We start from the raw sequence: 13349 nt of genomic DNA, 5'->3' as shown, positions 1-13349 counted from the left end.
GAGGCAGAGGCATAACTGAACATTTGGCACACCCAGCAAGAAAGAGCAGAAGGAGTAGCCATCGCTAACTGTAAAGCTAATGTAGCTACCAAGGCTAGTAACGTGCAAACAACAGCTAAGAGATTAGCGAGAAAGTCGTAGAAAGGAGGAGAGCTATAAGTGCTTAAACAGAACCACTGTGGGTTAAGACTTTAAGTAGACGTTAAAGCAACTGAAGTGAGAAAGCAGGCTAGCAGAATTCACCAGAGCAGTACAGAGACGCTGTCACAGAAACACCGGAAATGACACAACTCGCTTACCGCAATACGTCAGCTAGCCCTGTCTGAGTTAACAGGCTCCAGTCAGTCAACATTGCCAAGAGAGTGCGGTTGAAACACTCAGGCTGGGGGTCACCCTGAGGGTGGTAGGGTGAGGTACGGGACTTGCGGATGCTAAGCAGGGTCAAGGGCTCTTTTATGAGTTTGCTCTCGAAGTCCCGACCCTGATCTGAGTGGATGCGAGCCGGCAATCCGTAATGCACAAAGAACTTTTCAGAGAGGACTTTTGCGACAGTCAGTGCTTTCTGGTCTTTCGTAGGGAATGCCTGTGCATGCTTGTGGGAGGGACTTTCTAGCAACACACCTTCCACAGTTCTGGATGTATGTCGCAATTTCAGAAGCCATTTTGGGCCAGTAAAATCGGTCCTTAATGAGCTCTGTGGTTCGTTCTGTACCAAGGTGACCAGCTTCGTTGCGCACTGACTTTAACACCATTGGCCGGTATCTGGCAGGTAAGATGAGCTGGTTCACTTCTCGTCCAGACAGTCTTTTGGTGACTCTGTACAGAAGGCCATGCTTTATCTTAACCCTATGGGCCCGAACGACGCATAGTGCGTCCAAATTCACACCTGTTCTTCTCTGTGGATTTTCTCCGCGACCGTACGTCATAGCGAGAAGCCACGCATATCACGTGAAACAGCGGAATCATAGCTTTCCGACGAGGCCAAGCACTTGTTGGTAGTCCAATGTTTTCACAGCGAAAAAAGATGATGAATTTACACTAAAATTATGTATAACAGAGCTTTCATACAGCTTTGCACACACATTACTCTTGGGTGGATTACTCACGAATGCAGGCTCGCACAGAAATGCCACGCATATCACATGAAAGCGCAGGACTAGAGCTTTCCACTGATACCACACACATCATTATGCTGCCATCCCATCATGCTATAAATCCAGATTAATTGTCTACAAAATAAAAACCTGACGAATTCCTTTACAACCCATTATACAGATCTTGTTGTCAGTCACTTCATATAGTGAGGAATATCGTATCTTACCACATCTTAGGCTTGCGTGTGTTTCTCCCTGTCTATCCACATTTGTAGTCCGGCTTTCAAGATGCAAATATCTCCATATTGTCCAGTTGACACTCCATCAAACTTTGTATGACAAGACCAGCCACTTCACCTTTGCGCACCCAGACAACTATAGCCTAATTATGCATGCATGACAGGGCCGTAATCACCATATACATTGAGGGGGACATGTGCCCCCCCACCAATGCCCAAAATGCCCCGTCAACATATAACTGAAACTGAAAAACAACAACAGACTTTGTTTACTGTAAACAAAGTGGCAAATATTATCTTGGAGGACATCATTGCACTTGGTTGACTATTTTTCTATTATCTTAGATGTAAATATTGAATGTTTCTTTCAGATAAAACACATTTTGACTCGTGAATGAGTCAATGGAATTTCTTGCAATAATGAAAAAATACTGGCAATCATGTCCGCCTGGCACAAACCACATGTTTTGGACAGCTGTGAAGTGACAGAATGTCCCACCATCATGGTTCTTACATTGCCAGATTCCAGAGAGTCACCCCTCTTCATATATGGCAGAATATGTCTTTTTCCAACTTGCTATGGTGAGATACATGTAAAAATGTAAGAATTTAGTCACACAGATTTGTTTTTTTCATTGATATAAAAAATAATATAAAATACATGCACATAGTAGGACATGAAATGATGGCAAATCTGGTTAGCCCAGATTGTCCTGAAAAAAACAAATTATAGCATGTGTATGTAGCCTTTATAATGACTGTGATATGAGCTTAAAAGTAAAGGCAGTAAAAATACCCCAAAACGCCTAGGGCCCATAGGGTTAAGCTCGGATATTTCTCGTTGCAATAAGGTAACATCTGGGTCTGAGTGCTTAGGAGCTGAGACACCTGGGCCTCTCTCAACTTGGGGCTTCACTATACTGATGACTGGGTCAGAGTTTTGAGCCTCTGACAGCTCTTTAAGGCTCAGCTGCTCCAGCGAGCTCACTCCTATCTGGGCGAGGCCAGCATATACAGCAGGAATGGCGTCAGGTGAAGTGCCTAGTTGATCAACAAATCTGGGAGGTTGTTGGTAAGAACCATCTGTAATGATCCTACGATACAGGGCTTTTATTCCAGAGGGTGGAATATCCACCCATTCGTCCTCTGTTTCCTGCACACTTCTGGACAGCAAGTCAGCATCAATATTTTCCCGGCCAGGCTTGTAGCGGATGCTGAAGTCATAGGTGGAGAGTGCCGCTAGCCACCGGTGGCCTGTCGCGTTCAACCTGGCAGTGGTCAAGACATACATGAGTGGGTTATTATCCGTTCTCACGGTAAACCTGGCACCATACAAGTAGTCATGGAACTTGTCCACTACTGCCCATTTCAGGGCTAGAAATTCCAGCTGGTGGACTGGATAGTTCCGTTCCGATTGACTCAACTTGCGGCTGGCGAAAGCAACTGGGCGGGGCCCTTCTGGATTCTCTTGATTCAATACAGCTCCCAATCCATTCAGACTTGCATCCACATGCAGGATGTAAGGCTTAGTGGGGTTAGATAATGTGCCCTAGGAACTTCACTTGGGGTTGACAAAATTGGCACTTGTCAATGGAGATTTTGAGGCCACATTCCTCCAGCCGGTCCAGCACTTTGAGGAGACGCTCCTCGTGCTCCTCCAGTATCCTGCCAAACATGATAAGGTCATCAAGGTACACGAGGACTTGTATCAGGTTCATGTCTCTGACGGCCTTCTCCATTAACCTTTGAAAGGTTGCAGGAGCGCCAGTGATACCTTGAGGCATTCTCTCAAACTGGAAAAATCCAAGTCGACAGATGAAAGCAGTCTTCTCCTTATCAGCCTCAGACATCTCCACTTGGTAGTACCCACTTCTCAGATCCAGTACAGAGAACCATTTGGTCCCTGTCAGACAATCCAGCGCATCATCTATACGCAACATGGCGTACTGGTCTGGGATGGTTCTGAAGTTCAGTAGACGATAGTCTATACACATTCTCACTTTGAAGTTCTTTTTTCTTACCATGACAATCGGGGATGCATACGGACTACGTGACTCTTTGATTATTCCAGCTGCTAGGAGTTCTTGTAGATGGCGTCGAACATCCTCAGTGTCCGCTGGTGCAATTCTGTGGGATGTCTCCCTGAATGGTCGAGTGTCTCTCAGTCTTATTTGGTGAGTCACACCTTTTGCCAAGCCAACATCCCATTCCTCCAATGAGAAGACATTGGCTCTCTCGGCTAGCTTTGCAGCTAAACTGGCTTTCCAGGCTTCAGGGATGGGGGAATCCCCAAAGTTGAACAGCTCAGGGTCAATGGACTTTGCTTGGACGGAGGTCTTCTTTAATTCAGTGACAGTATCCACTAGGTACACTTGGGCCAGCACTGTGCCAGTAGGGACAGCAGTCTCTTTTTGGGATTCATTTCTCAGCAGAAGTGTGAATCAATTGGTATCCATGGCAGAAGGTGGCAGTACAATCGGTGGAACCAGCACACCAGCAGGAAGGCTTGTGGTTTTATCAGCCTCCACTATCAGGATACTTTTGCCCAAAGGCTGCTGCTGCTCCACCTTGCAAACAGCATAGCGCGCTGCTCCTGGAGGAATGATGAGAGGCTCAGGGACTTGCCACTTCACTTGACCAACCACGTCCGTTGGCAAGGTGCTAGATGATGAGACTTGTTCTGGTAGAAGGGTATTTTTCCTCAGAGAGTGAACCTCATCATTACCTTTGAGCTCGTCACAGTCAGTTAGCATGGAATGCAGTTTCTTGGTGTTTGTGCCGATGATGACCGGAACTGGGTCAGGGCTCTTTGGGTCAGGGCATACTAGAGCCAATACACAGACTGTCTCTTCAGCTCTCTTGGAGTTAGGGGGAAGCCCCAATTCAATTGCCACATACCCCTTGTATGGGTAGTTGGACTTGCTCAGGCCCCATATGGCGAGATCTGTGAGTGGAAGAATGGGCACATTTGGGAGGAAGTGGGAGTACCAGCTTTCGAATATCATTTATCATTTATCTTTTTTTTTTTTTTAAATAACAGGGAAAGTACATATTAATAGACACTTGCATGTAAATATGTAGGATTGTAGCCATTGGCTAATTTCCATCCTTTGTCCCTGGGCAGGTTGATGTTAATATACAGTCAATAAATCAGAGATACAATAGCAATTAAAGGTGAAAAATACAATGACATTAAGACAGACAATAAACCATTTCACTCATAACAGACCAGAATAAATAACCATAGGAATTTGGAATATCAAGTGTTAAAGTGCTAGATTGCTAAAGTGCTTTAAGTGCTAAAGTGCTTAAGTTTTGAAGTGCTGTTGTATATTACACGTTGCCCTATTGCACATATTTTGCACACACAGACGTGTGTGTGCAGGTGTTATTGCACAGGTTAGCATACATAGGTAAAATTATGTACGCACTATTTTACAGAATTTGCATACATAACAAATGTATGTAAGCATTCAAGAATATGATGGTGACTCGAGAGCCACTGTCTAAAAGGGCTCTACAGGGCTGTCCTTCGATTGTCACATCGGCCATCATGGATGGTCCAACCAGTCCTTCTGGCAAGCCACCATGTGGGGGTGTGTGTAATGAGCTTTTCCTGACCGAACCAACCTGATTAGGTTCAGCAGATCCTTTTGAAACCCCTTTTTCCTCCTTACTCTGGCGAAGGGCGCTGAGTGTTGTAAATGTTGCAATTGCTGCTTTAATAGCTGGACCTCACTTTCTGCTCCAGTGTCTGTAACTTTCTTGGTTGGTTTCAACTTAAACTCAGTGTGGGTGTCTTGTCGCTTGTTTCTTAGCTCACTTAGCTCAGAGCTTAGCTCTTTGATCTCTGCTTTTAGCTCTTGAACCTCTGTTGATTTGGCTTTTGTCTCTTCACCAATTTTCACTTGTCTTACTGTTGTATTTAGTTTACGCCTTGCTGTCTCGTATTCTTCCTCCTCCAGAATCTCATTTAGCAGCTTTAAGAAAGTAGGGGGGCTCTCCTTCCTTTCCTTCAGTCTCAGCTGTAATAACATTATGTCTGGCTCCGCAGCACCTCTTATGAGTTGGTCGATACGTGCACAATCGGCTCTGTGACTGGGAAGACCCCCTTTTTGCACTACTTTGGTCAGAGCGCGCTCCAACCTTCTCAGGAAGTATGACAGCTTTTCTCCTCGCTGTTGGTGCAAGCTCCTGAAAGAAAAGTACAAGTCTTCACCAGACTCAGGAGTTCCAAATGCACTTTCCAGAGCCTCTACATAGCACTTAGGGCTAGCATCTGGGTCGTTCAGCCGTACTGCCTGAATTATTTCCAGTGCTGGCCCCTTTAGGCTCTCAACTATTCTCTTTTGCTTCTCTCTAACAGAGCAGTCACATTCTTCAATCATCAAGTGGGCTTGTTCGAGCCAGTGATCAAGGCTTTCCTCACCTGCAGGTGTGGGAATGTGGCCAGAAAATGTCCGAAGGCGTCGAAATGCATTGTTCTCATTGGTAGGTCGCATGGTTTTTTCTAACAGGTCTCCAACTGCTCGGATGATAGACTCAGGTGAGTTTTCCTGTGGAACATCCGTAGACAGCAAGGCATGAACATCAGTAACTGTTTTCCCTCCTCCTTCATTAGTTTGTTGAGCTTGGCTAAGAAGTCCTCAGCCGGACTTACAGATTCAGCAAAGAGGGTTATTTTCCAGGCTGAGCCTCCGTTCAGCGGCTGAAGTTGGGGTGGTATGCGGTCTGGGTGAACATCTTGACGGCATTCACAGAGCACCAGGCTATTGCCTGTTTCAGTGTCACTTTGTATGTCTCTTACTTTTACTCTTCCAAAGGCCTTCACTGACTGAGCAGCATCTTCAATGTCTGATTTGTCAGTGTCAGTAGGAACGTCATGCAGTACAAAGGCCCGATGTGGGTCTATACCTATCTCACTGCATCAGCTACTAAGCTTAGCTGCTATTTGAGAATCTTTCTGGGTAGCCATTATACTAACCCTGCTGCTGGTGTGTTAAACTGTGTAATTTTGAAAACAAAGTACCCTTTAAAGGACGAAATTAAAACAGTATGCATGGGAAAATCCCAGCGTTGCCTCCATTTTATGTAACAGCTGTCCCATGTACCTATGGAAGGCGGCCTGGATTCTCTTGTTAAATTTAATAATGATTTTCCCTTTTAATGCTTATAACTAAAATATGAATTATTTAAATGAAACACCACACAATAGTACTTAAAATTCAATGTTTAGTTAAGATTTTCTTAGTTCAAACTAAATGACAAAAATCACTCTGGTTCAGTGGTGAAATAAAGTTGAACAGAAATAATACCCTGTGTCAATAGTGTTCATTCACTAAGGTTTGTAAGAAAAATAAAATTAGAAAAATAAACTAATAATATTGTGGCCAACACACTCACACACACACACACGCTCTGCAACAGTCTCAAACAAAAGTACACAAAACCCCCCATTGCAGCCCTGAGTCGTAGCTGGTGTGCGTTGGGCCTAAAAAGCAAATGGCCGCTTCACTTGTAAACAAGCGGAAAATAAAAGGCACATGCTATTATTTCAGTACTCACGGCTCCAGACAGTTCAACAGATGAGGGGACTGAAAGATGGCCACCGGAAGGGCGCAGATGCACTCACAGCACACAGTCCACCGGGTCAAACAAAATCCACAGCTTACACCACCAGGAGGGACACAGATCTCCGGTATTCCACCAGGAGCTTTGCTTCTCTCTCAAGCCGTCACAATGTCCATCTCCTCCTCTTGAATTAGATAACCCAGCTAATAACCAGTCCATACACCGTCTCATGCCAAATTAGCAAAACCTAACGTGAGCTGAATACATCAAAGCAAAGCTAACAGAGTATACGTAAGCAAAGGACAGCATGGCTGCTAGGCTAAATGCTAACAGTTAATCACAATTAGCAATACCAGTCGGTTTTACATCGTAACACTTAGTCACAATTTTCCTAAACAGCTCACAAACTCATAATTACCTCCTCGTAGGTCACAACAGCTCAAACACCAGGTAACAGGTCGTCAACCAGCGAAAATAAGAACGTACTGCAATCCTACAATCTCCAAAATCCACTCGATAGTGATAGCTCGTTACTCTGTCACTCTGTCACGCTGAACCTGCATCTCCTGCGCTCTACCTCAGGACGACAATAGATTATAAAATTTTTCGCCAGACCTAACGTGTGTCCCATATTTGGTGAGTTTTTGAATTTGGGAAAGGGGCCAAATTGGGGATTATATGCGCAGAATAATAATAATAATAATAATTAAAGCTGCAAGCAGCGATGAATGGGCCCTCGCAGTCCACACGCGTCCGGGCATGCTGCCGTCGGGGGGCGTGCACCTAGATGTCTTGTCAGCTGTGATAAATTAAAAAATAAACGTTATCTCTTACTTACATATCCAGTATACAGGTAGGCACCCAACCCACGTATGTATTTTTCCAAAAAGTAGAAGCTGAATACATGCCCAATAGTTCAAGGTCTTCTGACTCTTTAAAAGTTGACATGGTGTCTCTAGCTCAAAGTATGAGGGACAAGAAGAGGTTGAAAGTCGATGAGTTTTGAATAGGATTTGAGGATTTTCCAATTTACTTCCATTCACACTAATTAGACTGCCACCAGAGCGCCACCTATTGGCCGATTTGCACCGAATTTTGCACCAACTCTCATCTGGCCATGGAACACAATCAGCAAAAGTATTGTGGTAATCAGACTGTATTTGGTCAAGATATGAAAGACTGTCTGTTTTGAACACAATGTGCAGGAATTTGTTGTTTTATATTCGGCCATTTTGAATTTACTGTGCAATTTCGGCGCATTTTTGGCCATTTCCAGGGGTCCTAAATTAACAAACTACTGTAGTTCTAGAGATTTCATCCGATCGACTTCAAACCTTGGTCTGTCCCACCCCAAGACCTTGAACATGAAAAGTTATTAAAAGTTTGAGTTTTCGTCAATCCCTGTGACCGTGGGATGGCGTCAAAGTTAGGGGTCTCGCCACTAAACAGGAAGTAGTTTATAACTCCAGCATACATGGTCCAATCTTGCCCAAACTTCACAGGATTGGGGACAGTCCCGCCCTGAACACATCTACATGTCAATAATTCGTGATTAATATAGCGCCCCCAACTGGCAACAGGAAATGTCATGTTTTAGACTGTAATGTACATCTCCTACAAAATTGAACAGATCCACCTCAAACTTGGTCAAAAAAGCCACAAGACCTTGATGATGCTTTATTGTGGAAACTGTGAGTTTTCGTCAAAGGGTGTGGCCATGGCCTGGCGGTGAACTTTGGTGTTTCGCCATGATGATAAACGTTGCTGTAACTTGACTCCACGTGGGCATATCTTGCCAAAACTTCACACATATGATGACAGTCCAGCCCTGAACACATCTACAGAGGAATTTTGAATCACTGTCATAGCGCTACCTACTGGCAACAGAAAGTTACTTTATTCATTCTTTGATGTCCCTCTTCTAGCAGGTTAATCAGACACACCTCAAATTTGCTGATCTAAGTCCTAAGAGCTCGATGATACTTAAAAATGAAGGTCTTGAGTTTTCATCAAACGCTGTCACCGTGGCGCCACCTTATTCGCCATCAAACACGATGTTGTTTTGAAGGGACAAGGGATGCTTGAAAACTCACCAAACGTGGCATACACATCACAGGTCGCAAGTCCTATTGTCTGATGTGATTTTTGTGCTTTGATGCACCAAGATGGCTCAACAGCGCCCCCTAGAATATTTCAATTAAGCAACCCCCAAAGCTGCTTTGACCTGCATGTATGAAACTTGGTAGGCACATGTAACACTCTATCACGTACAAAAAAGCCTCTTGGAGCCATGCTCCAAACCCAACAGGAAGTCCGCCATTTTGAATTTACTTGTGCCACTTTTGTGCATTTTTGCCCATTTCCAGGGCTTGTAAATTAACAAACTTGTCCTACAGATTTAATCAGATTGGCTCCAGACTTAGTTTATGTGAGCCTGACTACCTTGTGACCAAAAGTTATTACAGGAAGTGTTGAATTTTGAAGTCTCGCCATGAAAAACGAAATTGCTATAACTTTGGCGTAAATGGTCCGATATCCACCAAACTTCACGTGATTGATATTGGTCCTGCCCTGAACACATTTAGATAACCGTATTTCCTGATACTCATAGTGCCACCTAGTGGCGACAGGAAGTAGGTCTCATCAAACACTCATCTTTCAGTTTATCTGAAGGTTAAATGCTGTGGTGTATATTTGATGTATAAAAACATGATGTATAATTACTGTACTCTCCAACACTCTATCTATTAAAGCCGAACTAGTTATTACACTGCACCTAGATGAACTATGTTAAGAAAAAGTACAGATGTCGGCTAATTTTCGATATTTTAGCTAATACGCTAGAAACGGCGTTTTTAGGATGGTAGGTTTGTTTGCGGCTTGTAAAATAGGGTCGTAAAAAGATAGATCTACTGAATATATCTAATATCTAGTAAAGCCGAATTAGTAATGACACTGCAACTAGATGAACTACGTTAAGAAAAAAAGCAAGGATGTTGGCTACTTTCAGATATTTTAGACAGTACTCTAAAAACTGCGTTTTTGGGACGGTAGATTTTTTGCGGCTTGTTGTAAAATAGAGTCGTAAAAAGATACATCTACTGAATATATCAAATCTCTAGTAAAGCCGAACTAATAATGACACTGCATCTAGATGAACTATGTTAAGAAAAAGTAAGGATGATGGTTAATTTCAGATAATTTAGCTAGTACTGTAGAAACGGCGTTTTTGGGACTGAATATTTGAATAGGCCTATATCAAATATCTAGTACAGCCGAACTATCATGTTATTATTATTATTATTATTATTGGTGGGAAATTATAACAGAGGAATATATTTGCCGTTTTAATATCAAGAACACTTTCGTGTTTTTGTGTGTATACAGGACGTTGTTGAATCAGGGAATCCGTGTGTCCACCACGACAAAGGATCCTAATTGACTTTACATTGGCATTGTTTCCGTGGTACCGGCACGTAATTTCAACCCATTACGTGCTGCCACCACGGAATGCGGTGTTAAGAGGTCGTGGTCATTTCACGTATTTCTGTGAGATCAGGTTGAATTTTTGTACTTTTTCACAACACAGAACAAAATGAATGCATCAATGTTCTCTGGGAAGCGACCAGGTGGACTTCAAACCAGGGTTCCACCTGGAGAAAGTGACGACAGCTGTCTTAGTGACAGTGGGGATAGTGATGAAGACTACACTCCTAACCAGGTGATGAAAACGGCAGTAACAGGGGCGTTGGCACTATCCACTAAGCTACTGACGCCCCTATTACTGCCGGTTTCATCACCTGGTTAAGGAACGTAGTCTGTACGCAGCACGCACAGGCCCCATGCACAGAAGCACCGCAGCGGTCGCGGGCTCGATCCCAGCCTGCGGCCCGTCATTCCCCCATTCTCTTTTCCTCACTTCATGCTGTCCTTAAGCAAAAGGCCAAACAAATAATCTTAATAAAAAAAAAAAAACAGCAGTAACAATGCTGTAATTTCGTGTAGAATTTCAGTTTTTTGCCGTTTACACATGGCCATATGTTTGTGAATGTAGCCATGTGTACATAACCTGTATATAATGTAGATAAACATGTCTGCACTCTTATATAGTGATTTCTTTTTTCTACACCAGGTGATGAAAGCAACAGTAGTGAGAGTAATGACAACAGGAGCAGCAGTGATGAAGATGGAAATCACGATGCACTTCCTAGCACCAGTGTTCTAAGTAAAAAGCTTGAGCTCTGTTTCACATTGGATTATAATAGTTGGTGTTAAAGTCAGGACATTGAAAATAATTGTGTGGCATCAATAAAATCTACATACCTGAGACGGGAAAATGTGTTAATATTAATATAATATTTTTATTTATTTGTTTACCTTTTTTTTCCATTTATGCCTGTTTGCATGACACTTAAATGTATATCTATTCTATGCGTTAAAGACAAATTAACAATCTCCACTCAATTTAGCATTAGCTTGAAAGCAAAAGCACATATAATTATTTTTTTTGTAAATTAAATAAAAGCTAAAAGTTAAAATGTTAAGTTAAAAAGTTAAAAGTTAAGTTGTAAAAGTTAATTGTAAATACATTCAGGCATCAAGGGGATATATATATATATATATATATATATATATATATATATATATGGCGCATGTGTGTAAATTAACAGTCCCTTTATGCCAAAAGTCGTAAAGAAAGCAAGGGAAGAACATTTAATAAAGCTCTGGAGGGTGGGAGTGGATGAACCCGGTTAAAGAGTACCCTCCCGGATGGGACGCTAAAACTAAAGCGAGCGCGCCCACAAGGAGACAGGGATCATTTCATTGGTCAACAGTAAACCTGGCATTCTATTGGTTGGGGAATTTTGACAGGGTTGTTAACACAAAAAAATCCAAGAGCAGGGCAGAAATCTGAGAGCAGTAATTCTGCGAGCGCACAGAAACAGTTTGAGCGCAAGGAGAAAAGCCGAAGCTCGAGCAGGAAATCTGTGCAAGCAACATGGTATCTGAGTGCGAGCTACATGGTATCTCAGTGCGAGCACACAGTTTGAGCAGAAACAGAGTAGATCTAAGCGCAAGCAGAGGCTATTTGAGTATGAGGGCAGGGTTTGAGGGACAATATTACAAAATCCGAATGTGAAATCAATAAATAATGCTCTCAAACTGATATACCACTCTCTTGAATAAAGATAGGGATAACACCATAACTAGGCCACAAGCAGTTGAGAATGGCGTGCTCCTCTGGGAGGTTCAAAAGTTCCTCCGCAGATCTCTTTGTACCTCGAGCCTCCTTTATTTATTTATTTTTTGCCTTTATTCACTGATGTAACGTTTTTGTCCCGATATTTTGTGTGATATCTTTGTATATTTCTTAAATAACAATAATAATAATAATAATAATAATAATAATAATGATGATGATAATAATATTAAAAAATAAAAAAATAGAAAAATCTTGGCTTCCGGGTCACGCAATGTGCGACAGATGAAAATATTGAAAGTGTATGAAAGGCCCGAATCCCAGCCCGTTATCCATTTTTTTCCATTTTTCATTTAAACAGAAAATCGGAAATCGGAAAACGAGTCGTTATCCGTTTTTTCGTTTTGGTTCTGGAAAGAAATATTGAAAAAACAAGTCATTATTTTATTTTGAAAACAAATGAACAAATGATACACGGGTTACAAGGGAACAAAGACAATCTGGCAGAGACATGAGGATCTGGAGGGTTTATATACACAGGGATGGCTAAGAGGATAATAAAGGGCAGGTGAGTAAGTGGCAGCAGGTGTGGTTGACGAAAGACGGGAAAACGCAGGAACACAAGAGGTCCAGGAAGTGAGTTATGTGCATATTCAATCCATACCAACTGTTGACTCCACAGGGATGGATTCTGGGAGACTAGACATCTTAGACCCATCTCCAGTTCCTAATTGTAATGTTCCGTCTGACTGTTGGACTGTTGGACTGACTCTGAAAGCCAAAGGAGAGGCTGGCTGTGGCACTTATCAGTCGGCAGAACTCCTTCCAGAAACAAGAAACAAACTAAGGCCCTCTATCTGAAACGACATCCTGTGGCAGACCATGCAGACGAAAAACATGAGACAATATGGCTTCTGCCGCCTCCTTGGCAGAGGGGAGTTTGGCCAAAGGAACAAAGTGTGCCATCTTGGAGAAGCGATCTATTATGATGAGTATAACAGTGTTACCTTCAGCGGGGGACAAACCAGTGACAAAGTTCAGATATGTGGGACCAGAGTCATTGTGGTACTGGAAGAGGATGAAACAGCCTTTGCAGTCGTTGTCGGGAAGTCTTATTCTGAGCACAAACAGAACAAACAGAGACAAATTGCTCCACATCTCAATCAATCAATCAATCAATCAATCAATCAATCAATTTTATTTATAAAGCCCAATATCACAAATCACAATTTGCCTCACAGGGCT

This window comes from Epinephelus moara, chromosome 21, assembly GCF_006386435.1.
Source record: "Epinephelus moara isolate mb chromosome 21, YSFRI_EMoa_1.0, whole genome shotgun sequence".
Classification (NCBI taxonomy): Eukaryota; Metazoa; Chordata; class Actinopteri; order Perciformes; family Serranidae; genus Epinephelus; species Epinephelus moara.
This window is presented reverse-complemented; position numbering follows the sequence as displayed.